Raw genomic sequence first — 25481 nt, 5'->3', positions numbered from 1 at the left:
CTATTTGTACTATTATACTGTTCATAATGTTGTACTGTTACCACTGTTATTATCAGTTAGTAATACTAATGTTATAGTTATTTATATTTATGAATTGTTTCTTATAGTTTCTAAGGGCAGTATATAAATATAATAAATATGCCTGTAGGTAAAGCCTTAGATACTAAGGTGTGGGAAATTCACCCATCTCAAACCCACAAAGACTTATATTGCAATAAATCTGTTCCTGTTAAAGGTGCCAAAGAACTCTTGTTCATTGCTATTGGGAAGTATCGTAATTAATAAAAAGCATAATAGCATAGTTTCTATTCCTGAATCCTACAGTGGCTGCATAGATGCCTCTGAAACTCAAAAGCAAGGCATTTTGGCAGCTGCTATTCTTTGCTGTTTGTTCACAGCATCCAGTATTTAGAGACATATTGGCTCTACATTTAGTGATACTCTAACCATTTCTCTAGAGGGAACCTTGCCGCCCCGGCTCCTGTGTGAGACGGAAACCTGGGGCAGATGAGGTGCACTGGGTCAAATTTATATTTATTTATATTTATGGATTGTTTCTTATAGTTTCTAAGGGCAGTATATAAATATAATAAATATGCCTGTAGGTAAAGCCTTAGATACTAAGGTGTGGGAGCAGTGCGAGAGCAGGAAGAGGCAGGGTAACCTGCCCCAGCTCAAACTCCAGCCTGCCACCTGGCATGAAACCTCCAATGTGGAAATGGTATAAGAGAACCATTTTCATAACTGACTTTTACTTAGAGCCATGTAAACTTGATGCTATTATGCTTGCTGTGAGGTGGTGATTTCCATAATTTAGACCTTTTCTGCACACTTGAATCACTCCTGATTCTCTTGGGAATCAATCCACAAGTGTTGGAATTCATTCACGCAAGCTTCTTCCACACATCTGCCCTTCCTGTACATTTTTACAGCTGTGGAGTCAATTTATTTTCTTCCACACTTGAATAATGGCTTGAATAATTAGGATTTTCAAGGGAGGGTGCCACTGTCATCAGTGTCATCAGAACACCCCCTTTGTTATTTTTAACTGCCTTAAAGCATCACTATGTTGCTGTCCTCTTTTTTAAAAGTCTCTAGGTCCTTCCCTCAGAGATGACTTCCTCCTCAGAGTTCTGCAAGAAAAAGTTACAGATCATTTTTAATGAAAGCTTGGAATTCAGAGAAACTACTTAAACTATCCTTACAACAATACAGTGATATGGTGATAGTGTAGAATTTTTAAATAGAATCAGGAAAAATGCCCAAGAGAATAACCAAAAAAGAAAAGAAAATTAAAGGGAGAAAAACGCATGTGGAAATCGGGATATACTGAGGTATGAAAAGGTCCCATGCGGAAAAGAGCAACATTATGAAGTACATCCTTTCAAAAAACTTGTGCTCCTACTACAAATTTTCATTGGGTAAACTAGATTACTGGTCCTATAAGTAAAATGAACATTTCTCTGTCTGTTCCCTCCAGACTCCATGAAAGCTGGACAGAAATGATTTTCAGAAGCAGCCATGCCTATAAAGAAATGTTAGATTTAACTCTCACAGTTCTGCCTAGAAAAATAGGAATCATAATATAACTTGCAGGGTTGTGGTGAGTGCAAAAATAATAACCATGATATTTTAAAATCCAGAGCGATAAAGAACTTTAACTTTAAAAACTGCTAGAAGAAAAATCATCTTGTGGTAGAAATGAAAAGGAAAAACATTTGTTCTCGGTTATGAGAGTAGCAAAGACTTCATGAGTAGACGTCGTGAGTCCTGTATGTGAACAGGAGCCTATTTTGCAGGGCACAAAGGATAACTAAAAGATCAGAGGTGTGATAGAAATAATATTTCACAATTGATAAATTCTTAATTCAAGTTGTCGCAGTGATCTAGTTAACATCTTTCAAAGTCCCTGCCATGCATTTAACCCTTTCCAGGCAATCCCACCCCCTTTTTTCTGGCAGCAGCAAGCTGCAGCTGGGAGAAAGGGGGATCTGAACTGGCTGGTTAGTGGCATTTTTGGCTCAGTTCAAAGTTTGTTTTTACGTCCATGCTCATCCCTTCCCTCCCCCACATTACTTCAGATGCCTGGATAATGTGAGACTTACAAAAGAAGGGGAATGTCTCTTATTCACAGCTATGCCATTGGAGAACTGGGCAAGGCAATGGAACTGGGAGAGTGGTCTAAAATCCAACCAACATAAACACAAACAATAGTCCAGTATCTTCCAGACTCTCCCTGCCCTTCCCCAGTTATTGTGTGGCCTGAATGTATTGTATCAGGGGGCCCTATATCTTTTCTCAGCTATAACAGTGAAGTTAAGCTACAGAAGTTTTTTCCATTCTAAGTTTGGTCAGGTTGTTCCAAGCTCTATTGAGGGCAAAGCAAAAGCCTCTGCCCCCTTTGGTTTTTCAGAAAACTAGCCTATTGGTGTGTGGACTTAAATTTTCCTACAGGGCTGCTAGTGTCAGGTAACACTTAAGAAATCCTTCTTAGCGAGAGACTTGTTAATTGTTGAAATATCATTCCTCACTGCTTTTGATAAGAATGGCCAGCAAACTCTACTCCAGTAATTCAAAGGTTGCTTAGTTGCATCATATTTCTGGGCCTTAAACTTTGTGATCAACTTTCTTCTCGCTCTCACTGGCTAAAAGGACGCAAGCAATTTGATGTAAGAGCTCAATCAGTCTGGATGCAATCAGCCTGGATGCATAAATTGGATGTTCTTGGCAACTGAGTAAAGCTATGGAGTTGTGCTTTGAATCGATATGTTTGAAGCATTTAACAGATTCCAAGCATCACAGCAAGTTTCCAGATTTTTCTCCAGGATACAAAAGCATACATGGCTAAGGCAATCCTGGAAATAAACCTTTAAGTAACCTTTCAGAGGCTTAGCTGAAAGTATATTTGGCCCTAGTTAGGGTAGAGATGTATGTATTTTTCAAATCATTTGCCATTGTCTGTTTTTTGCATTTTAAAAAGCTGTCTAGTATTTCCATTTTTATAATCGTACAGAAATGTGTGGTATTCACATCTTGCCTACTTACATTCATGTTTATTGTGAACACACAAATACACAAAGTCTTATTCAGGTGGGCAGCTGCGTTCGTCTAAAGCAGAAGAAAGTTTGCGCTCAGAGGCACCTTTATGACCAACGGAGTTTTATTCAAGGTATATAAGCTTTTGTGTGCAAGCACACCTCTTCAGATAACAGTGAAACAGAATTTCCTCATGCATAACATATAGGGAGAGGAAGAAGGTGGGGGTTAGTTCCAATACTGCCAACTAACCTGCTTTTGGACTCAAACTTTGTTCTACAAAGTCTCAATGAGAGTGTACCAGAGTTCCCATGGAAGTAAGTTTCCTTCCTCAGACACTAGATTAGATTTGGTCTGATCATGATTCTCTGGTATGATATCAAAGTTACATTCTCTCTGTACCTCTAGCTCCCAAGCCGTGGGGATTTATGGGGGCCTAAAAAACAGTTCCTGAGAGGGGAGGGTGTGACAGGTCATATCTACCAACTGAGGGGACCCACATAACCTCTCATGACTTAGGGGGTTCTGGTTTGTTTAAGCTGTACCAAGAGTGAAGTTTTGTGGTGAGCAAGAACACAGATTACTGAGGAGTTTTATGTAACAAAGACAACTTTTTATTTACAGATTGGTTATCGAAAACCGATCAGGAGCACAGGTCTCCAAACAGTCAAAGGGGAAGCCTGGGTGAGACACGTATGGTAAAGCTAGCTATGGCTTCAGATTGTGGTTTGAATTCTCTTTACTACTTGCAAAAACAAACAGTTACTATGCTGTATCCTTTCACACAAACACGTCTACCCCACATTTCCCCTGAAGTTGTCTGGAACTAATTCCCACAATATTTCCTTTCAACATTTCAGCCATTCCCTCAGAAGGGTGATTGGATCCCTTAAGCTCAGGGATGGAACAGCTGAGGGGCTGGTTTTCCCCCTTCTGGGGCAGGATAGGAGAGCTTCCTGTCCATCACAGTAGGTTTTGGGATAAGATTGAGAAAGTATATGGATGTTTTAGAGCTGTAATTTTAAAGTAAACTCAATTTCTCCCCCACACTCCCCTCATTACAGTGAAAATAAAATAAATGAGTAATTCCCACCAAATAAATTCTTGCTTCATGGCACATATAAACTTGTACTAGTATCAGAGAAGTTCAGTTCTCTGAAGCCAACTGAAAACAGTTTTGGCCATGCTGACCTAGGCATGAAGAAAAACATAAATCAAATGGATAGATATCAATTACAATGGGAAAATATTAACAGGCAGAATAAGCTATGGTCCCCTTCCTTACCATGAAAATGGAACTGAAGAGGAACACTACTTCATTTCACTGTACAAAAAGAGACCATTCAGCTGCTGGGTATGCCCAGTATATGGCTCTGTCTGAGTTCACTGAAATGAGACATGAACAGGAAATCTTTGCGTTGCGTGGAAACAATCACAAGGTCTACATTTCCTGTTTCATGTCCCTCTGCTCAACTTAACTTTTGTTGTAGTTACACTTGGCAATGTACAGTGTCACGTTACGTCAAAGTGGCCTAACCATGTAACATTTCCAAGGACAATCCTTTAGGAGGATTCAGCAGGGAGGAACAGTCTGTTTTTCAGATGCCTGCATCACAACAGCTACAGTTTACCCTTAAATGGTGATGATCAAGTTAGACATCCCTATACGGCAGGCTTTTCCAACCAGGGTTTCATGAAACTCTGGGGTTTCTTAACAGCCCTGGAAGAGTTTCCTGAATAGGTGGGAGTTAATTTTTGTATTTTAAATTTAATAAACATCTGTCGAGTGATATGACCATATATGGTCATGTTGACCTCCCCCCCCCCCAAAAAAAATGGTCAATTATGGGCCTAGAGATGGTGGGAAAGGAAGGGGTCCTAGATGACACACACATGATTCCTGAACATATTCTGCATGATGGTACCATCTTTCCCTTTAGCTCCACCTTACATACGCTTTTCCCTTCCTCTCTCAACAAAAGATAGCCTGTGAGGTAGGTGGGGCTGAGATAGCTGTATGAGAACTGTTCTGCAAGAACAGATCTAAGAACTGTGACTAGCCCAAGGTCACTCAGCTGACTGCATGAGGAGTGAAAAATTATACCTGGTTCCCCAGATTAGAATCCACCACTCTAGTTTATTGCACCATCTGAAGCATTTGCACATGCCTATGAGAATATACACAATAGGATGACTGGGGAAAATGTTCTACTTGGAGAAGGGCCATGTACTTCTCAGAAAACAAAACTAAATTGAAAGATATTCTTATGTTAGTGCAGAATCCTGCAAAAACTGTGGCAACTAGAAAACATTAGACTTACTAAAAAATCTACAAAATATTGCAAGGTATAAACAGCACTGAGTAACAGCACTAGCAACTATGTTCCTTCTGGTCATTTTTTGTTGGCTCGGTTTTTAGTGACAGAACATTGGATTGGATCCAAGTATCATATAGCTTGAGTTGCTAACCCAAGTTAAACAAACTGTCCTATGGCTCAATGTTAGAACATATGTTTAGCATGCATGCAAAAGGTCACAAACTCAATCCTGGCATCTCCAGTTAAGGGATCTTGGGTAGAAAGTGTTGGAAAAGACTTCTCTTCCAAAGTGCCACTCACAGTCAGAAGACAACACTGAATTTACTTGTTATAAGGTAATATGTTTAAATGTCTCTGAAGTATTTTGGCAAAGGAATTAATCCTAAAGCAAATAATCCTGGAAGAGAATCGGTGTAAAAACACACACACAAAACAAATTCATCTGATCAGGATGCTGCAACAGATTCCTGACTCTTACTATTCTAGGGATCAGCATGAATGTCTCATTTGTTTTCTTTCAGAGAGATGCCAACTCAAGACATGTACCTTTATTTCTCTGTGCTCTAATGAGAGACATGTTACTAATTTGCTGGGTCTATTAATATTTTACCAGTGAGTCATTCAGCAGTCCCTTCACTAGCAAATTTGTAAAGAATCATGGGATAACTTTGACTAAAGCCCAGCTACCAAGAAGAGTTATAATAGATTATATCACTATTTGCTTGAGGAAGAATCTGCTTCTCAACTATCATTATCAGAAGACAAACCACATTCCCTTTAAGTAGAGATCATTAATGAAGAAACAAACTGATTACCAAGCATACACGATGTTCCTTTGCCATGAAAGGCAAGGTGAATATTTAGGTGAAGACATCAGCATTTTGAATAAAACCAGATTAGGCCAGGCATTAATTGATTTTAAAATATCGTCTACCAATGCAAATAACTGAGACACTCAAGTTTAAAGGCAAATGAAACTTGCCTCATTCTTATGGATCCCCTACATGGCTTAGCAGAAGAACATTGTTCCATTTGCAACAACAGCTGCGATTGAAATGAGATTATTTTGGTGTTAACTTGGGTGTAACACACACACCATTTCTAGAGCAACCCTGAGGGCTGTTAATGACTTCATCTGGAAGATGGTCTATTCTCTGAGCCCCCATCATGCTTCTTCTGTGTTACTGTTTACTCCCATGTGAAAGTACATGTCACCATAACTAATGAAGACAATTCCCAGGTTGTTCAGACACCCTTTAAATAAAATGCCAATTCAATTCAGTTCTTCTATTCATGTAGCCTAGAGAATTTCCAAAAACTACTTTTACTGGAACTAAGTTGAGATTTGCACTCTAGGGCATGAGGCAGAAAGAAAATAAGAGCTAGCATTAGAACTCACTGTTTACAGCTGATCAAGCATAATATCCTCCTCGGGTCAAAATTAAGATCCCAAAAAGTTAAATCCTCTCCTGTACAAATCCCATCAAGAAGGGAGTTGAAGAAGTGGCAACTGTAAGTAATGGAACTTGTTTGAAGGTCATTTGGGGAAAAGAAATTGGATTTAGGGTGCCTTCCCCAATCTTGGTTTCCAAAAAATTACACTGATATGCAGCTTTCCTTTTAATAAACTGCCTCTGAAAAATAAGGAGGGAAAAACACTGAATACTAGAGTCATTAAACTACACACAAAAGACTTGACATCCTGGACTCTGTGAATAATCTTCCATAGCACACTGATAAAACCTGGCTACTCTTACTGGGAAACACTACAGGGAAGGATGAGCATCACAACCACTAGGTAAACATGATAAGAGTATTCCTGGCAACAAGACATACAAAATGACAGTATCTCAATTTAAGACTAAATCTTTAGATACCTTTCCTTGAAAAAAAAGAGCTGCTGATGTTTATTTTTAAGGATCCATACAGCATGCAATGTTCCCCTTCTCATTAAGGAAACACAGAATTAAAATCTTTTCATGGCTTCCACAAACTAATTAGTCTCCAAGGTTTGGTCCTTGTACTGAGAAGTACAATTCACCACTAATACCCCCTGCCCACTGGAATACTAATGTAAACAATGAAGTGCAGACGTAAAGAACTGTTAAAGAACCACGAAAAGTGGCAGGAATGTATAGGTAAAGTGGTTTGGCCATACAGGAACCACAAATCTCTAGTACCAGAAAAGAGACATCGCTCATCTGAGAGCCAGTTTGGTGTAGTGGTTAGGAGTGCAGACTTCTAATCTGGCATGCCAGGTTCGATTCTGCACTCCCCCACATGCAGCCAGCTGGGTGACTTGGGCTCACCACAGCACTGATAAAACTGTTCTGATCGAGCAGTGATATCAGGGCTCTCTCAGCTTCACCCACCTCACAGGGTGTCTGTTGTGGGGAAAGGGAACGCGGCTGTAAGCCACTTTGAGCCTCCTTCGGGTAGAGAAAAGTGGCATATAAGAACCAACTCTTCTTCTAATAGTTTTAGTGCTCCAACATTTTTAACATTGAATGGTTAGGAGATATATTATGACATGTCACTGAAAGTATAGAAAGGGTGCAAAAAGTGCAACAAGGATTAAATGACTTATGAAATGAATAGGCTTGTTTCCCCACCCCCTACAGCTTTCCCCTCAATTTTGAATGACACATAATCACTACCACTACCCCTGAGCCACTCACGAGGAACTGATAAAGAATTTGCATGTGGGAAGAGAGAGGGCCATTCCGCACAAGGACCAATGTTGCCAAATGTTCCCAGAATGCAGAAATGCTATATTAAATAGTGGAATTTCATCATTCCGCATACCTTTATTTTTAGTGGGATATAGAAGTCCCAGTAGCGTTTCATTCATTCCCCACAGGTTTCCAGTCTCGCTGGAATCGCAACAAAGGAAGCAATTTTTTCCCGGACTTCTTCCTGCCCCTGGCTGTCAATCAAATGGAACAGCCAATGGGCTGTTGTGTTCATGCTCCCAAAAAGCCCCCTTCCCTTTAAGAACTGTTTTTTTTTTAACCAAACACACCCGTTGCAACGAATCTGTGTTAAATCATTGTTTCGGAAAGACTTTTGCTGGCGTAGGAGCTGGTGATTAATCATTTACATGCTCCTCAAGTAGGAAAAAAAATCCCCCCTCCACAGGCGCAATTTGTGGCCGAAATTACGGGCAGTGCCAAACAGGGGGCTGTGTTGTGCTTGGGAACTTAGGGAGCTTTGTTTTACTTTAAATCACTTCTGTATAGAGACTTTAGCCAGAGAAACCTCGCTCGTTCGTTGCTTTTGCAGGTGTAAGGGGAAAAAAATGGCAATCGCTTCTCCAGAAGTTCGGGGCATGAGTGGGGGATGGACTTTCATTCTACTGCTACACTGAGAACGCACATGTCTTTCGCTGGTTTGTTGAAGTTTGTGCACAGAAGTCTAGCGTTTTTTTCAGGGGGAATCCACTTTTCCCAATTCCCCGAAAAGCGCTACAACGAAGCGCTTGTTGCAGGAGTGTTGCAGATTGTGTGCGATGTCATGCGGAACCTTGAATTTGTAGCATTTACCAAAGGTAAGACTTCTGCTATATTTAAGTCGTGCGGAATGGCCCAGAGAATTGCCCACTTACCTCAGCACCATGACCCATGACAGAAACTCTAAAAGCTTTTGAAGGCCCATCTACAGCATCTGGGATCTTAGACCCCCAGGGTTTACATGAGAACACCAACCTTGGTCCTTAAATACTGTTCATTTTATATCCTATCCTACAGGGTAAATTATATCCTATCCTACAGGGTAAATTATGAGATTTCTGTCTGAGCGAATAACTTATTTCACATGAAGGTGGAGTTACAGCTATTTAATAAATGGATAACTCAAGAACCGTCAAGTTAGCACACCAAGCAACCAAGACAAGCTGCCTGCATCAAGAAGGTCAAGGCTTAAACTGAATATTTTTACTCTTCTAGAGCTGGAATAAAGCAGAGCATATCAATGGGCTCTAGACAATGATTCCTCAAACTAATGTTGAAGAATAAACTCAGGTAGATTTACCATGTACAACAGGTTGCAAGAACACATTTTCAATCAAAGCTGATGCATTTTAGGAGCAGACTAAACTAATGACACCAACCCAAATAGTACCCTGATATGTTACAATGAATCCTGGTGGTAACCGTGCAGGTAGAACATAGGTTTATTTTTTGCCTACTCTTTCACTTGGCTTATATTAAAAATACATGACAAGGGTACCATGGAGGACAGGAGTTCACAATTCTTTTAAAACAAGTTGAAAACCAAGACATTTATATTTTTATTTTCCCCATAAATATGCTACGTTGTACAATTTTATGCCAAGCCGTAAACTATACGGCATGCTGTTAAATCAGTAGTATATTTACATTTGGTAAAGTACTGCACTTTTTAATTTTTCTCAACAAATTCTCCCATGGCTTCAGTATGTCCAGAACCTGTACATGTGATTGATTCAAAGAAATCTCCAAGCAGAAAGGGAGGCAGTCCCAAGAGACTGAATGCCCCTATATTTAAGCACTCGATGCCTGCATAGTAAAAGCACCACTCTTTTCCACAGTTCATCTAAGTACTAGGTAGAAATTGACACGGTTCTTTGCTTTGGGGAAAAGAGACTGAAGTAACCCACTGGCTATTCACTGTACTGGATATTCCTCTGGGACAGAGTGGTGCCTGCCGTCATTTGCTGTCCTTCAGGGCCATCTCTAAAGACAATGCAGGACAAAAATCTAAATCAAGAATTACTAAACGTAGCCAGCTTTCCTTCAAAAAGCAACTTCTTCCTATTTACTTTCTGACAAGGTCTCCCCAAGTTTCAGAACAACTAAAGATATACTCCAAAACAGGAGCTTTTTGCTCTATAGTAGTATAAAAATACTGAAAAAATACACTATTTGTTCTTAATATATTGTCAACATAACATTACCATAAAACAGCCAACTACCACCAAGTAAGGACATTCACATAAAGTTCTAGCAGGCACCAGCTTACCGACATTTCCTCTCATAGGATGGATACCTCTTAAAGTGGTACCTGCCAGCATACTACGTATCAGTCACTTCCGAGAGAAAGCTTGCCTCTTAGATGGCTCCTGCCACCTACTGGAACTCTATGGTGACAAAGCAAACACCAGTGCTCTCCTCATTTAGCTACTGTTGCAACAGCCAAATCCAAGATTTTCCCATTACCTTAGAATCTTCTGCTCCAAGTACTAGGGAATATTTTAAATCAAAATGCTAAGTTTATATGTAAAACATGTTCTGCATAATGTACATCCCAATATACATGTGTGAATATATACACTCAGAGTAACTACTGTTTTGCTTGAATTAGTAGAAAGCTAGAAGAGACTAAAAGTCACCTGTTCTAACCCAGGGAGGGGCTTTCGACCTTTTAAAACCTGCGGGTGGAATTCTGGTACACAGCAGTGGGCACAACACGCACCAAGGAAGCCCAAGTTTTAGTGGAGAAGAGTCATAATTTAAAATACACTGAGAAGGGGGTGAAATAATAAAACAAATGTTGTGGTAGCAGCCTCCACTGAAACAGTGTTAATCTAATCCACATAGACAATCAGATCTCAGTAGGTAATCAGAAATCCTAGGTGGGCAAGAGGCCAAGCTGGCCCTACCCAGTTTCTGAAAACACTTCATGAGTGCCACAAAGAGTCTTGACAGGTGCCGTAATGTCCATGGGCACTAAACGGTTTACCTAATCCTTTTCCAGTCAACTTTCGCTCAACCTTCCTAGTCTGTATCTCAAACAAACTTTCTATATGGATTTAATTCTCATGCATATTCCATAGTACACAAATGCATATATGTCTATTTTGTACACCACTGAAAATGTTACAGGTGCACATCTTTGATAAAATGACATCCTGAAAATAGTTTTATGCTGTTAGAATGCCGTTAGCAACACCCTCACATCCAAATCTCTCTAGCATCCTATTCTTATGCCTGCAAAGCACTTGAAAATCACTACGCAACAGCATTCAGCCTTCCACCTTATCAAAGAAATGAGCTGTAAACCTTAACTTTCCATGCTTTGAGACATGAATGACCTAGTTAAAGTCTGCTTTTCAGAGAGTTCACAGATATGAAATAAGATCACTGGGTCAGCAACTGTTATTTTAAATGTTACAAGTTGAGCAAACCAATAGATCTTGTATAAGTCAAATGGAGCATTGAACTGAATTGCTGAATTGACTTTTATGGTATTTTAATTAATAATTAGTAATAATTTTATAGTGATTTTATATGTTCAATTATTGTATGTAAACTGCTCCAAGCCTGCTCTGCAGGCAGGAGCAACATCCATACAAAACTAATAGATAAAAATCCAGTGAACAAAGTCAGGTACCTCCTCCAAAACACCTATTTATCTCCTGTTCTTCACTTTGAAAAACCACATTATTATGGTAGTGGACTATCGAACACTTCGCTTCAGACATCTGCAGGCAATTTACAGGCACACATAGGAACAGGTACAGTTTGCATTTTGTCTAATCACAGGATCATCTGTCCCTCTTAATCCCTCTTAATAAAACAGTAAGAAGGGTTGGGGTGGGCTGAGTCCAGGATCAAAACTCCTGGATTGGCCCCTTGGCCCCGGACTGACAAGCTGAGGGACCAATTGGAAGGCACGAAGCGCCTTCCAATTGGCCCCTCATCAGGACAGACCAGAGTTCAAGGGCAATCTGGAGAAGTGGCTGCCAGTCTGCTCCTGACCACTGCAGGGAGAGGAGGGCTGCCAAGGAGAGTAGGGCTGCCAAGGAGGATGAGAACAGAGGCTTGGACAGGCTGCAACAGCCCTTTTTGCCCCAAGGCTGTCCTAACTGTCATGTCCAACTGAAAAAATTGCCTCAGAACCCTGACAGAGCTGGCAGGAGGCTGCAGAGTGCTCCCCCTCCCCCCCCCCCCTTCAGGCCTTCTGCGAAGGAGCCTCTGACAGGCCCTGACTGAGGGGAGGGAGGCCTTTCCAAGAGCAATGCAGGGGAGCCTGAGGGCATTCCTTTTGAGGGGGGGACTTTCCCCTTCTGCCAAACAGTTGCCTGACAGGGAGGCCACAGAAAAGCCCCTTCTCACTTAAAATACTGCTCTGGCCGGGGGTTAGACACAGCCAAGCCATGTGTCTTTCTTCTTGGCAACGCTCTGCAGATTTGAGGCCAATGCACAGCGTTATTCTGTAGACGAAACTGGATGCTGTTGCAGACATTTTTTCTCCTGTTTCATCTGCACAACAACCCTGTGCAGTAGGCCTCAAGTCTTTCAATTCAACAACAACCTGTGTGGGAGGCCTTAAATGTTTCTTCTCTTCCACAACCCTGTCCAAAGTAGCCCTTTTCTGCCTGGGGAACTGTTCCTTACACTCTGCAGGTGAGCTGTAATTCCAGAAGCTCTCCAGGCCCCACCTGGAGGTTGGCTACCCCTGGGTTGGGAATATTCCTGGAGGTTTGGAGGTGGGACTTCAAAATCGTACAATGCCTCAGAGACCAGCCTTCAAATGGGCCATTTTTGCCTGCAGTTGGTAGGGAGTGGGGCAGGTGTGTCCCTCCTTGACTATGGGCTATCTCCAGCCCTTACCAGCAACTGTTTGTATTCTGGGGCGCAGAAAGGCAGACCAGCATCAGTCCTGTGAGTCTGGAAAGTGCAGGAAGATCTAAATAAATATTTACAGCCTGAAACTGTAAATAGTGAACAATTAAAGGCCTGGAGAATCATGGGAAATAACTTTTTTGAACCCTGGCCTGGAAAATTAAAAAAACAGTACAAAAAATCTTACTAAGGTCAAGGCTGCTGTGCACAGTCTTCCTCTTAGGGTTGCCAGCTTCCATGTGAGGCTTTTTACCTCACCTCCCTCAGGTGGAGTCTGTTATGGGGAGAGGAAGGAAAGACGATTGGAAAATGCTTCAAGACACCTAAGGCCTGCTGGGTCACTGCGGCCCATTCCTAGTTCTCTCAGACCTCTCACAGCCCACATCCCTCACAGGTTGTGGGGAGATGAAGGGAAAAGGTGTTTGTAAACCGCTTTGAGACTCCTTTGGGTAGTAACAGGGTACAAAACTCCATTCTTCTAAAGAGCAATCATGAAAGAAGCATGTGGGCACATAACATTTTATCAACAGTGAAAAAATGGAAAAGAAGGAACAGGGTGGACACCTGTGTGTATGAGACTACCCCATGTGTATTAGGGCAGAGGGGCATTTCGGTGTCTGTGGCCTATTTCACACAAGGGAAATGATGCAGAACTGGGAGGAATTGGTTGCCTTGTAATCTTCCCCCAAGAAGAGTCTCCAGTCTGATTTTCCCTTCACATATCTGAACACATGGCTCTGGAAAGCTTATCTGTAACCACTATGCCACAATTCCGAAAGGTCAGTCCTGTCCCACACTCAACAAACATTCCAAACCACAGGTTTTTGACACCTGTATCTACACACCCATGCCCTCATTTGCAACCACAACCTCCCACACAACACACATTCAACCCCATGCCCTTACAGACTGGACAACTCCTCCCCTTCCTCTTCCCACTGCCACGCTCTAGCGCCCGTTGTATTCTAGGGAAAATTCGTACTTCATTCTAGCTTGTAGCACTTTCCTCCATTTTTAGACATACTTTCCTAGCTACCAGCATACATATCCAGGAGTCCCATTCCAAGACTCCAAGTGTGTAAAAAGAAGGTTTTACAGTCCTGTAACAATGCAGGTCAATATTTGTTCAGGGAGGATAGAAGGCAAATAACTCACTGAAACCAAAGCTCAAAACATTCTGTGACACTTGCCTGCAGGAGTGTTGAATGGTTAAACTAAGAGAGGTACATGTTTGGACTTGGACTTAGAGATTAGGTCTAATAGGATGTAATCTGCGGTTACTTCAATGATTACAAATACAGGAATTACTCTTGATCACTAAAACTCCTACAAACTGAGAAAACTCTGGTTTGGCTCCAATAATCCTGCCACATATGTACAAGGCAGACATATGCACTACTCATTTCAATACCTTTCTTACTGAAACTTCCCAAAAGCCTGAAGTGTCGCTTTGGGGTAAGGTGCAAGAGGTTGGATGAGATGGGAAAAATTTAACAAGACACACTCCATATAATCAGACATCTGTTTCTACAGAGGAACTTTTGGATTCAAGCTTAGATTTACACTTTATCCTGGAAGAAAAAAAGGGGAACTCCCAAGCCATTTTTAATAATGGGGGGAATTACCTATGCTATGAATGCAAAAGGGGGGCTGTGAAACCAATAATTGCCAACTCAACAAACATAGCTGCAGATATTTGAGACAAAAGCTTCATACTGCTAAGAACTGAAAAGTGAAGCCATAGCTATAAATTAGAAAAAACATTTTGTGACTTGTATTGCCCTTCAGTAGTGATGCTTCTGGACTGACCAGCTTGCCTGTTCACGAACATTCCATCCTCTCGGAGAATAAAGCTGTCAGAATGTTTGCAGCCCAACTCCTCTGACAGAAGGGGAAGTTCTCTGTGTGGCTTTGCTTCAGACCTGAAAGATAACAATAGCTTTCTGAAACATAAGTTGCCAGTTCTAGTTTAGGAAATTCCTTGGGATTTGTGGGCAGTGTTTGGGGAGGACAGACATGGGACACCATAGAGTCCACTTTCCTAAGCTGTGTGTATTTCCAGGGGAATTGATGTTAAAGTAGTCCAGAGATCTGTTGCAATTCCTGGAGATCATCATGTACTACCTGAATGCTGGCACCCATATGTGAAGAAATAAGAAGCAGTCCCAAAAGGAATGAAAACAAATCTGGGACAAATAAAGGAAAAGTACAATGCAAGCAGACCAAACTCTGAAAGATAGGCATGCAAATGAGATACTTGAACAGGACAAAACTGATTTCTAAAACATAAGGCTTTTCCATCCATTGCATTAAGCCTTCCATCATTACTTTTTACGTAGAATCATAGAATAATAGAGTTTGAAGGGACCTCTTGGGTCATCTAGCCCGATCCCCTGCATGCGGGGGGGGGAAGTGCCGGTGGTGGTGGGGCGCAACCTGGCAGCTGCACACAAGTGCAGAGCTCTGTGCCTGAGTGTATGTGGCAACGGGCGCGCTAGCACCCTCCCCGCACTGTGGCGTTGGCTGCTTCGGCCTGAAACAGCTGCTTTGGATGCCTAAGCGCACAACCCTATCTCTAAATGTGTTTTTTGTGTGTTCTAGCATTTTCCCATTGATACCACAGGTCATACACACAGTAACAAAATATAAGACCAAGGAAACGTGGGCAAGATGAGACCTTGAGAGTTGTGCAGTTCACCTTGGGAATAAATGTGGGGTCTGAAGAGAATCACTGAGTGTTTTTGGAACATACAGAAGTCCTTCCTGAAAGACTGAAACATGAAATGCTGATGTTGTAGCCACAAGGAAAACTCGTGAAGCGGATCGAAAGGTGCCCGTGTCAGGGCCTTCAAAACCGTGGACAGTTCCCAAGAGGGAAAATGGTGACGCAGCAAGGAGGCCAGCTGGGTCAGACCCTTGAGGAACTTACAGTCCTTTCAAAGGATGAGGATAACCCCCTTAAAGCAGCATGGACAGGAGCAACGAGATGGCACTCAAGAGAGCTCGCGAAGCATCTCTTGTGATTCTCTCAGGAGCTGTGATTGCCAACTTTGATAGAGTTGTGTGGGCTGATGATCTATTGAAAAAGCAGGAGCCAGGGAGCAGGGAGCAGAGTTCAGCTTACTTGAGAATTAAGCGAGCAGCGGAGGTCATAGCAGATGCAAGCCAAGTTACTATACAGTTTGGGGCTCGGGCCCAGGCAGCCGCCCTTGTAAATCGACAGAATGTGTGGCTCAAGCACTGGAACGTGGGTGTGTGGTCAAAGACTACCCTGGCCAAAGAGAGATTCTCAGGGCACCTGCTGTAGTCAAACCTTGAGAAAGTTTTGGTGGAGACGAAGGATAAGAAGAATGTTTGAAAAGGGGACACAACTAGAGACCGTTTTGGTTGGAACCTTCACATTAAATGAAAAAAAGACATGTTTTTCAATTTGTATAACCTTTACTTATTGCAAATCATTGACATTGTTACTTTATTGTAAGCCTACAGGACAGGTTTACTTTTCTGCCCAGTGTATAACTACAACCACTTTTCTTTGTTGTTGCCCATTCTCCTCCCAAGCATGAGTGAGGTCTCTCGTGGTTTCAGTGCCTAGGAGAAGGTGGGGCCTGAACTCTTATCTTAAACTGCCTCCTGTCTCTCTCTCCCTCGGTCCTCCTCAAGTCTGTCAGTTAATGCAGGTAGCGATGTAACTTTTAGTGATATGTCATATCTGGTGGTGCAGCAAGGAGGCATGGCCAGTTGACATAACTTCCAGGGTGCCTCAAAGCGTGAAAAATTATTTCAAGGGCATCTGCATGGTCAAAAAGTTGAAAAGAGCTGGTATAAACAGATTCTATTTTCGTGTTTTACGAAATGTCTAAGCTAGCTCAGGTGCTCTTAATTTCAATGGGAGAAAATTAAGTGCATGCCTGCTTCTTTGAAAAGACTAACAAAATTTAAAAGAGCCAGACCCTGATGGGATTGTACCTGTAATTTGAAGATCCACAGAAGTTTTACGTAGTGGCTCATAATACATAAATCGACCAACATCCACAAAATATATCTTCCGTCACTGAAAAGTGGCTGCAAGACTGTTAACCAGCCTGCGGTGGGCCTCTTAAGGAAAAATGTGATCCCAGAAACATTATTAATCTTAAATATCCAATAAAGCAAAACAATTTCACACACAACAAACAAAACTTTTTCCTCACCAAGCCTACTCTTCTTATTCTTCAGCTTTCTTCCTTCTTACAACACATGCATCTCTCATACCAGCATCTGCCCTGATGCCCAAGGGGCATGTTACATGTCAAAGTATTAGGCTGCCACTGGCTTAACTGTTCTGATTTCACAGAAGGACCAAGCAGCCAAGTGCTTAGAAGGACTTCAGAATCTGTAGACTCTTAAATCCTTAAGAAACTTGATAAATTTAACAACATCTTTCTCATTCACATTGTAGGTTTCTAGACAGGTGCAAGCCACTGGAGAAGTTCTGGCACATAACTATGACAATAAATAACTCACCAGAGCCTATGTAATGTTACACCCTATAAAGAGGCATAAAAATATATCTTGCTCTACAAACCCATTTTCATACAAATACATGCATCATAATGAAACCCTTAGTTAGAACAATCTTTGCAATAAAATACATTCGAGGAAAGCTACAATATCTAGTGTTCCTTTGTAAAGTCTAGTAATACTACACCAGCCAAATAAATAGCTCCAGTAATAGATATAAATTAAATACTCAGTAGCTGTTCATGGGCAATGATCAAGCAAGTGCTGAAACTATTTGCAGTTAATGATAACTTTGGTGGTTTTAACTAAAGTTAAAATGTAGGTGATGATTAACAAAATTTGTCTGCTGCCTTTCTGCCCAACAAAGCAGCTAATATCTTAAAAATAAAACATTTAAAACAGTATGTTATGTACTATCAGATAACTGCCAACACTATGAATTCATGAATTCCAAAAACGCCTGCTTTGCAAACTCATAGCCATGGCTTCCTTTATTCAATCCCTCTCAGAAGCCTCCTCTTTTCCTACTATTATTCATAGAACCAATTAAAACCAAGATTTAAAACTATATTATATATTAAAAGCACATAAAACAGAAAGGGAGGCAGATTACTGAAGGAATGCCATATGTAACAAAGTCTTCACCTGTCAGCAGAAGGCAGTGACAGAAGGGAACAGGTGAGTCTCTCTGGGAGAGAGTTCCAGAGTTTTGGTGCCTCCACTCAGAAGACCCTCTCCCAGGTTGCCACCCGCCTAATATCAGATGGCAAGGTCACCCAAACCAGGGCCTCAGAACATAACCTGAACAGTCTGGTAGGTTCTTATAGGAATAGGTGGCCCTTTAGTCAGTGTTATACATTTGAGCCATAGTCCAGGGCTCCAATGCCTCACCAGACTGCTAACCACACAAGTTTACCTCAGTAAACTGGAAAATGCTCTACATGTACAAGAAAAGGACACTTTATGATCATGAAAAGACTGTTCCACAAACTATTTTCAATCCTGCATCTTACTTCCAAAGGGATCAAGCAGCAAAAAACATAATCACATGATGCTCAGAGTCTTCACCTGTAAGGGGTGAAGGGAAGAAGTGAACACTTGATATAAGTTAAACCACAACACAAACACAACAGAAACTATACCATTGGAGGCATTCTTGTAACACTCAAAAATGCCCCAAGATCACTTAAGATTTAAACCAGAGTATGTCTACAAAATGTAACAGACACCAATAACAAGGTACTTGTCATTACTTAATCATTTCCCATACTCAGGGGTAGATATGGGTCTAGAAGCATATACTTGGCAGAAGCAATAGCTAAGTTAGGTAGATCTTCCTTATTTAAATTTCATGGCTTCCCAACCACAACTTCTCTGTCTGCCAGATTATAATGTAAACTGTTTTCAGGCAATTAGGAAATCTCTGTGGGGTGAGCATCTGAATGTCTCAAGGAGGGAAGGGGAGAAGAATGATGCTATTAGACAGGCAGAACACATTTAAACATAAGAAAAATAATAATATGCTGGTTTAGCACAGTACATAAAATGCCAAAAACCAAAGCAAGAAATTATAAAGCCCATAGAAACTACCTAAGGCATTCCTTAGCTAAAGGTTCTATCAATATCACATCACAGTTAATATAAAACCTATATTCACAGAAAGTGAAACCCACCACTTAAGAAAAAGATTCTTCATTGTACAGCAACATTAAATCCTGCACTAAACAGAGCAAAACTTTCCTTTTAACAATGGACTAATTAATGAGACTGAGTGCCAATCATAGTTCTTCTGAAACAGCGCAGGATGAAAAGCAGAAAGGAAATGCCCAAGATCAGGGGCTCAGTATCCAACAATGGGCAACAACTCTCCTTCATGTGGGTCATGAGGACAAGAGTGGAGAGGAGAAACGGTGAGCTGAGAGAGAAGGCACTGGAAGGCTCCACAACCAGCTTTAATTTGCCTCTGCATATGTGCAAGGTGGCCAAGAAACACATTCCATCATTCCTTACTGTGATTTATGGACAATGAACACGAACAATTACGCACTTGTTCAGTGTTCACTAATGTTCGACTCCTGCATTTTATGTTGGGAAGCAGGAAAGTAGCAAGGAGTTGCTTTATAAGTGCGTCCAAGAAGTGCAGTAAATGTCTAAGTAAGTCTGTTTCAAAAGGCTGGAGAACCACATTCCTAGATAAAGTGCCATTTACACAGTCCAGTCTTGGCTGTTCATGTAGCCCAGTGGTTCTCAATCTGGGGGTCAGGACCCCTTTGGGGGTTGAATGACCCTTTCACAGGGGTTGCAGCAGGGCGAGCAGCTTGGCTGGGGGGTGGGGGCGGGACACCACCACTGTTGCCGCTCCTCCTGCAGGCACCTGTGCTTGGCTGCCAGCCACTCCAGCAGCACCTCCAGCGTGGCGCCGTCTTTCGCCAGGTGCTCCAGGTGGCCATGCAGCTCAGCAGCCTCGGGCTCCAGGTGGCAGTGGCGCAGCTCCTGCAGCTGTGTGCCCAGTCTCGGTTTGTACCCCGCCCTTCTCTCCAAGGGGTCCCAAAGTGGCTGACATCACTCCTATTTCATCCACACAACAGCCTTGCAGGGTAAATCGTAATAGAGCGTTCAAGGTGGAACTGAACTGAGAAACCCTGGGGAAAAACCAATTTATATACAATCATGAACAATGGATCTTCACACCATTGGTCAGTTTTGGTTTGATTTCTGTGAAAGAACACTTGCATAATTTTATGGGTAGGAGTCACCAAAACATGAGGAACTGTGTTAAAGGGTTGCGGCATTAGGAAGGTTGAGAACCACTGATGTAGCCAGATCTCAGAAAAGCCAGGAAATCGATTATCAAGTTGTCCTGTGATTTAAATGCAAACAATAGGAATCAAATTTCATAATCATTTGATCCAATACATGCTTGAAAGGCCAAGATGGGCATCTTGAATTCCAAAGCAGATATGCAGGGCATGGATATTACCATCACAGACAAATATGAAAACTACAGAATATTTCACTTTATTCAACAGGAGTCACTTGAACAAATTAAGACATGTCTGCTAAATATCTGGCAAATATAGACATATTGTTGTGTAAAGGTAAAGGTATCCCCTGTGCAAGCACCCCTTGTTGAGGTGACGCCCTCTAGCCTTTTCACAGCAGACTCAATACAGGGCGGCATTGCCAGTGCCTTCCCCAGTCAATACCATTGTGTACACTTGCTTAAAAATCACTTACTGTGCACATTTATAGTGGTGGGGTAATACATAATCACTACATTTCAAGTTTTTAGCATGTCATGCTAAGGCAAAAAGGTTACTCTAAAATATAGATCAAATTGAGCATATGGATCTGATTTCTACCCAGCTTCTACTGATAGACACTGAAATCTTGTGACTGATTAATGAGTAGTTCTCATGAACTGCAGGTAAGAGTCAAGATAATGTACAAGAATCTCAAGAAGAGCTGTTTTTATACCCCGCTTTTCACTATCAGAAAGACTCCCAAAGTGGCTTACAAATACCTTTCCCTTCCTGTCCCCACAACTGACTTAATCATATGCAACTATCCCCCTAAACTCCCCCAATTTAAAGAAGTCTTTGGAGCAGTGATATATCTCTTATCACCCTTAAGCAGATTGTCTACCAGACTACAAATGAAGTTTAAAACTAGACTGAACCTAATCAAGGAGAAATTTGTCGAGCAAGAACAATCTGCAGTTATTCCACCATCACTCTTTGAGTAACTTTTCCTAAAGCAAGCAAATTTTACCTAGGCCTGTTGTTGGGCATAACTTTCTATTAAAGGGGGGGGGGAGAGATTTTTCAATAGTCAAATAGCAGCTTCTTCAAAGGCCTTATGGAATTCTCCTCACTATGAAGAGCTGCTAGTATTAGCCAGTGGACTCATCACAAGATTTAACCAGGCAAGTGGAGCAGAAATCTCAGGCCACAAGTTGTTGGCTTCACAATTCCTAGACTCCTGCTAAACTGATCAGGGAAGCACAGCTAGAACAAGCCACATAAATCTGACCAGATACCAGATCCAACACTTCTACTTCCAGCCTAGCACTTACAATGAAGTATAACTGAAATCAGATCTGAAAGGCTGTATCTGTAAAATATACAGACGAAACTATCGGCAAACAGTCAAACTGCCACATATTAGGGCAAAGAAGCAACCTCGCATGACTGGAGAATGATCACGGAAGAATGAGGGTGTACGATCCTTTCCTCCCATTACCCTTCCACAAGCGAAGTCATACCTTGCAAATGCAATCAGCTGGGAAGGGGTTTGGGATACTGGTGCAGGACTTGTACATTTCTTCACTTGAGGTGATGATGGCAATTTCCATCACTGAAGGAGGACCAGAAGAAAAGCTTAAACAACAATTATTGTAAATCATTGGTTTTTATTGTCATTTTATGGTTTTAGGGGACGGGTTTATGTAAGCCGCCTCGAGCCTTCGGGGGGAGGCGGGGTATAAATATAAATATAAATATAATAATAATAATAATAATAATAATAATAATAATAATAATAATAATAATAATAATAATAATAATAATAATAATAATAATAATAATAATAATAATAATAATAATAATAATAATAATAATAATAATAATAATAATAACTTCAAAGCAGTCCTTCTCCCGACCTTCACAAACAACAGAATAGAACTTCTAATTCAGTTATAAAAGTTGTAACAATTTCCAATCATGCCAAGTCTTATTGGATCTAGCACTGGTAAGCCTTCCTGTCTGCAGCACTTCCGACTACTATCCTAGTGGAAATCTCCCCCAGAAAGAGTCACACATTAAGTCAGAAACCATCAAGCAAAGAAGTCTTTTGCATTAAGTAAGTTTGCTTAATCATGAGTAGCTGCCACCTGGCATCTTAAGTGCTGACAGGTTTATCACTTCCTCAGTCATTTATGAGACCTTAAAACAACAGAAGAAGCAGCTTTTGTTTTTGTCTCTTCTTGGACAAGATGACAATATAGTCTTGCAGCCAAGAATGGCACATTTCCTACAAAGTGGCTAATAATACCTGTAATATCCCAGGACTGCTTTTACAGTGTTTTGGGCAAGTTGCTCTCCTTGGAAACTACTGCGCATCCCCACAATATAGATGCCATAGTAAAATGAAACATGCCACAAGGCTGCCATGGCACAAGTGACTGAGGCAAATGGAAAGTCAGACATAGTGCACACTTCCTATAGTAGATGTGTTAATACTACTTTAGCTGAAACACAGTAGATGTGGTGTACATAAACATTTGCTGCTCATTGACAAGATAAGTAACTATCTAAATTTACTACCAGCTTTCCTATGTGTAAAATGTACTTTATACAACAATAAAGAGGAAAATGTGCATAAAAGGTAAAGGTAAAGGTATCCCCTGTGCAAGCACCGAGTCATGTCTGACCCTTGGGGTGACGCCCTCCAGCGTTTTCATGGCAGACTCAGTATGGGGTGGTTTGCCAGTGCCTTCCCCAGTCATTACCGTTTACCCCCCAGCAAGCTGGGTACTCATTTTACCAACCTCGGAAGGATGGAAGGCTGAGTCAACCTTGAGCCGGCTGCTGGGATCGAACTCCCAGCCTCATGGGCAAAGCTTTCAGACGGCTGCCTTACCACTCTGCGCCACAAGAGGCTCATCGGAAAATGTGCATACTAGGGCTAAACTTAAAGGGAAAGAGAGATGGACCTTAAACCCAAGATAGATATAGATATACTGATCAAGTTGCTAGCTTGAGGGCATGCCATTTGGGCCTAGTGAATTAGCAACATCTTTCCGCATAAGTAGCACAGCTTGAGAATCTGTTTCAATAAACTTAAAAGTACAAGTGTTGGGTTAGGAACAATCATTTTATCAGACACCTGTACCTGATAAGAATTCTCCTTATAACTTGGCAGAACAATACAGCCAATGAGCTAGACTAGACCAAGCACAAAATCAGAGACTGGGCAACTGCTGTGTATCAGCTGTCAGAGAAAAGCTCACACAGCTTTGTATGACACAAAAATTTGGCAACAAAAAACAGGTTTGTGCACTAAATACGCAGAAAACAGCTTAGTAAGTAAAACATCTCAGCCTTGAGGCCTCACATGCCCTGCCCTTCTATGTTTACATACAATTCACCCCATCAAATTTCTTCATTAAGCCAAACCAAGCAAATCCTTCTCACTCTGCAATTTTCTGCATGTTTTCACAGAAGGGAAGAGGTATGCTGAATTACTGGGGTGGGCCTTCATCAGCCACACTGCGCACTGGCACACAAATTTAAGAACCGTCTAGCTTTCAGCTTCTTACTTCTGCTCAATAGAAGAAAAGTGTCTGGGGGCATTTTATAGGCCAGCAGATTCCCGCATGCAAACATAAAGGGAGGACTAAAAGGCATAGGCCTCTACAGCCAGCCAGTGCCTCCTTACCTCCAACCCCCAGCAGAAAGATACACTTGGAGCAGTAATGCTGCGGGAACAGAAAGGTAAAGCCTCAAGCGATGACAAGGGTGTAAGTGAGGAGACCACGGCGGATTCACGTGTGCAAGGAAAGCCCTCGACAGATGTCAAAAGAAAAGGGACCTGAAGTGTGCACCCCACCCCGGCAGGCGACTGGGAAGCTCTCGGGGCGCTTGCTGGGCACGGAAGCTTTAGGCAAAGGGACTACACGGTGGGCGGGTGGGACGCGACCCGAGACGGCGCTCTCACAATGCAGTGTAATGGGGGAGGGAAAACCCGACTCCTCCATGAAGGCTGCACATGCAGAAGGGCAGGGGCGTGTGCAAAGAGAAGTTGGCAGCCCGGGAGCGAGGGATGCGAAGGGAACGAGGCTGCAGCAGAGCGCGCGCGAGAGGGAACCAAGGGCAGGCTGAGCTCAGCCCCCGCCGCCGGGCCAGCCGCACGCGAACAATGCCCGGGCTCCTCGGGGGGAGGGGGCGGCAGAGGAACCCGACCGGCCCCGCTCCACGGCCCCTCCTGCCTCACCCCAGCGCGGCCCAAGCGCCACAAACCTGCAGCCGCCTCTCCGCGGCCCGAAGTGGCCCTTCTCGCACGCTCCAGCTCCGCTCCGGGGGCCACGGCCACCCCTCTGCCTCCCGAGGAGGAGGAGCAGCAGCAGCAGCCGCCCTTCGCCTCGCTCCCTGCCGCCGCCGCCGCTGCGGCTCGGGGAAGGCGGGGGCTCTTGTAGCGGCGCCCGGCTCCGGCGCAGGCAGCCTCGCGTCTGGAGTGCGGCAGAGCCAGCTGCCTCCCTCGCTGTGTGCTCCCCAGCAGCCGCCACTTCCTGTGCAACTACAGTTCGGGTCCTCCCGGGCCACCGGGGGCCGGCGGGCGAGCGGGCGGGCGGCGAGAGGAGGACGCGGCAGAGGACGCCCGCGAAGCGGTGGCGGGAGTCGAGTCCAGCGGCCAAAGCGAGGCGGCAACCTTTCCTCCTCCTCCTCCTCCTCCTCCGCCGCCGCGGGGCGGGCACTCACAGTCGTAGGCTGGCGGCGAGGAATCCGGCTTAGCCTCTAGCGGGCCTTTTGCGCCGGGGCCGCCTCTCCTTCCCTAGCCCAAGGCCCAGCAGCACGAGCCTCTCCGGGCTTGTCTCCAGGAGGAGCGGGGACTGGAAAGCCGCCGCCTCCGCAGTTGCATCTATCCCGCGTCGTCCCGGGGTGGGCACAGAAGCGACACCCTCCCTGTCGCCCAGCTACAATAGCGCACCAAAGCGCGCTTCTTCACACGCCCCCTCCCCCAGCCTCGCATTTAACGAAGAGCGAGACGTCACGTACGTAAGATTTCACCCTTGAACGTCGATAATTAATCCGGAGTGACTCCCTAACGCAGCCTTCGGTTCCCCATTACTTAATGCGGATACTCAGCCTCGCCCTACGTATAAACGTGCGGGGTGGGGTGGGGGGATTAACCGCAGTTCTGCCACCTTGAGAGCGAAGATTACCTTTAAAATACGGAGCATGGGGAAGGGGCTCCATTCTCATCTGTTGTTTAAAGAGCAGCCTCAACCAACAGCCGAACA

At 43.0% G+C, this 25481-nt stretch overlaps 1 protein-coding gene across 5 annotated transcripts in view; it reads right to left on the bottom strand.

Moving 5' to 3' along the window:
- Positions 1 to 25255, bottom strand: part of AGPAT3 (1-acylglycerol-3-phosphate O-acyltransferase 3) — a 106422-nt gene extending 81167 nt beyond the window's left edge. Inside the window, exons 1-2 of one of the 5 annotated variants that reach the window (XM_077342835.1) lie at positions 24481 to 25177; positions 14768 to 14880 (exon numbers count right to left, since the gene is read on the bottom strand). The gene's annotated coding sequence lies outside the window, so the exon portion shown is untranslated. Of the gene's footprint in view, positions 1 to 13145; positions 13168 to 14767; positions 14881 to 24480; positions 25178 to 25236 lie in introns of those variants that run through there. The other 4 variants (XM_077342837.1, XM_077342838.1, XM_077342834.1 and 1 more) reach the window with 4 other exon arrangements.
- Between the last annotated feature and the right edge of the window lie 226 nt (positions 25256 to 25481).

This window comes from Paroedura picta, chromosome 6 (assembly GCF_049243985.1).
Source record: "Paroedura picta isolate Pp20150507F chromosome 6, Ppicta_v3.0, whole genome shotgun sequence".
In the NCBI taxonomy this organism is placed as follows: Eukaryota; Metazoa; Chordata; class Lepidosauria; order Squamata; family Gekkonidae; genus Paroedura; species Paroedura picta.
The sequence above is the reverse complement of the archived record's forward strand: the minus strand, read 5'-3'. Positions and strand labels throughout refer to the sequence as shown.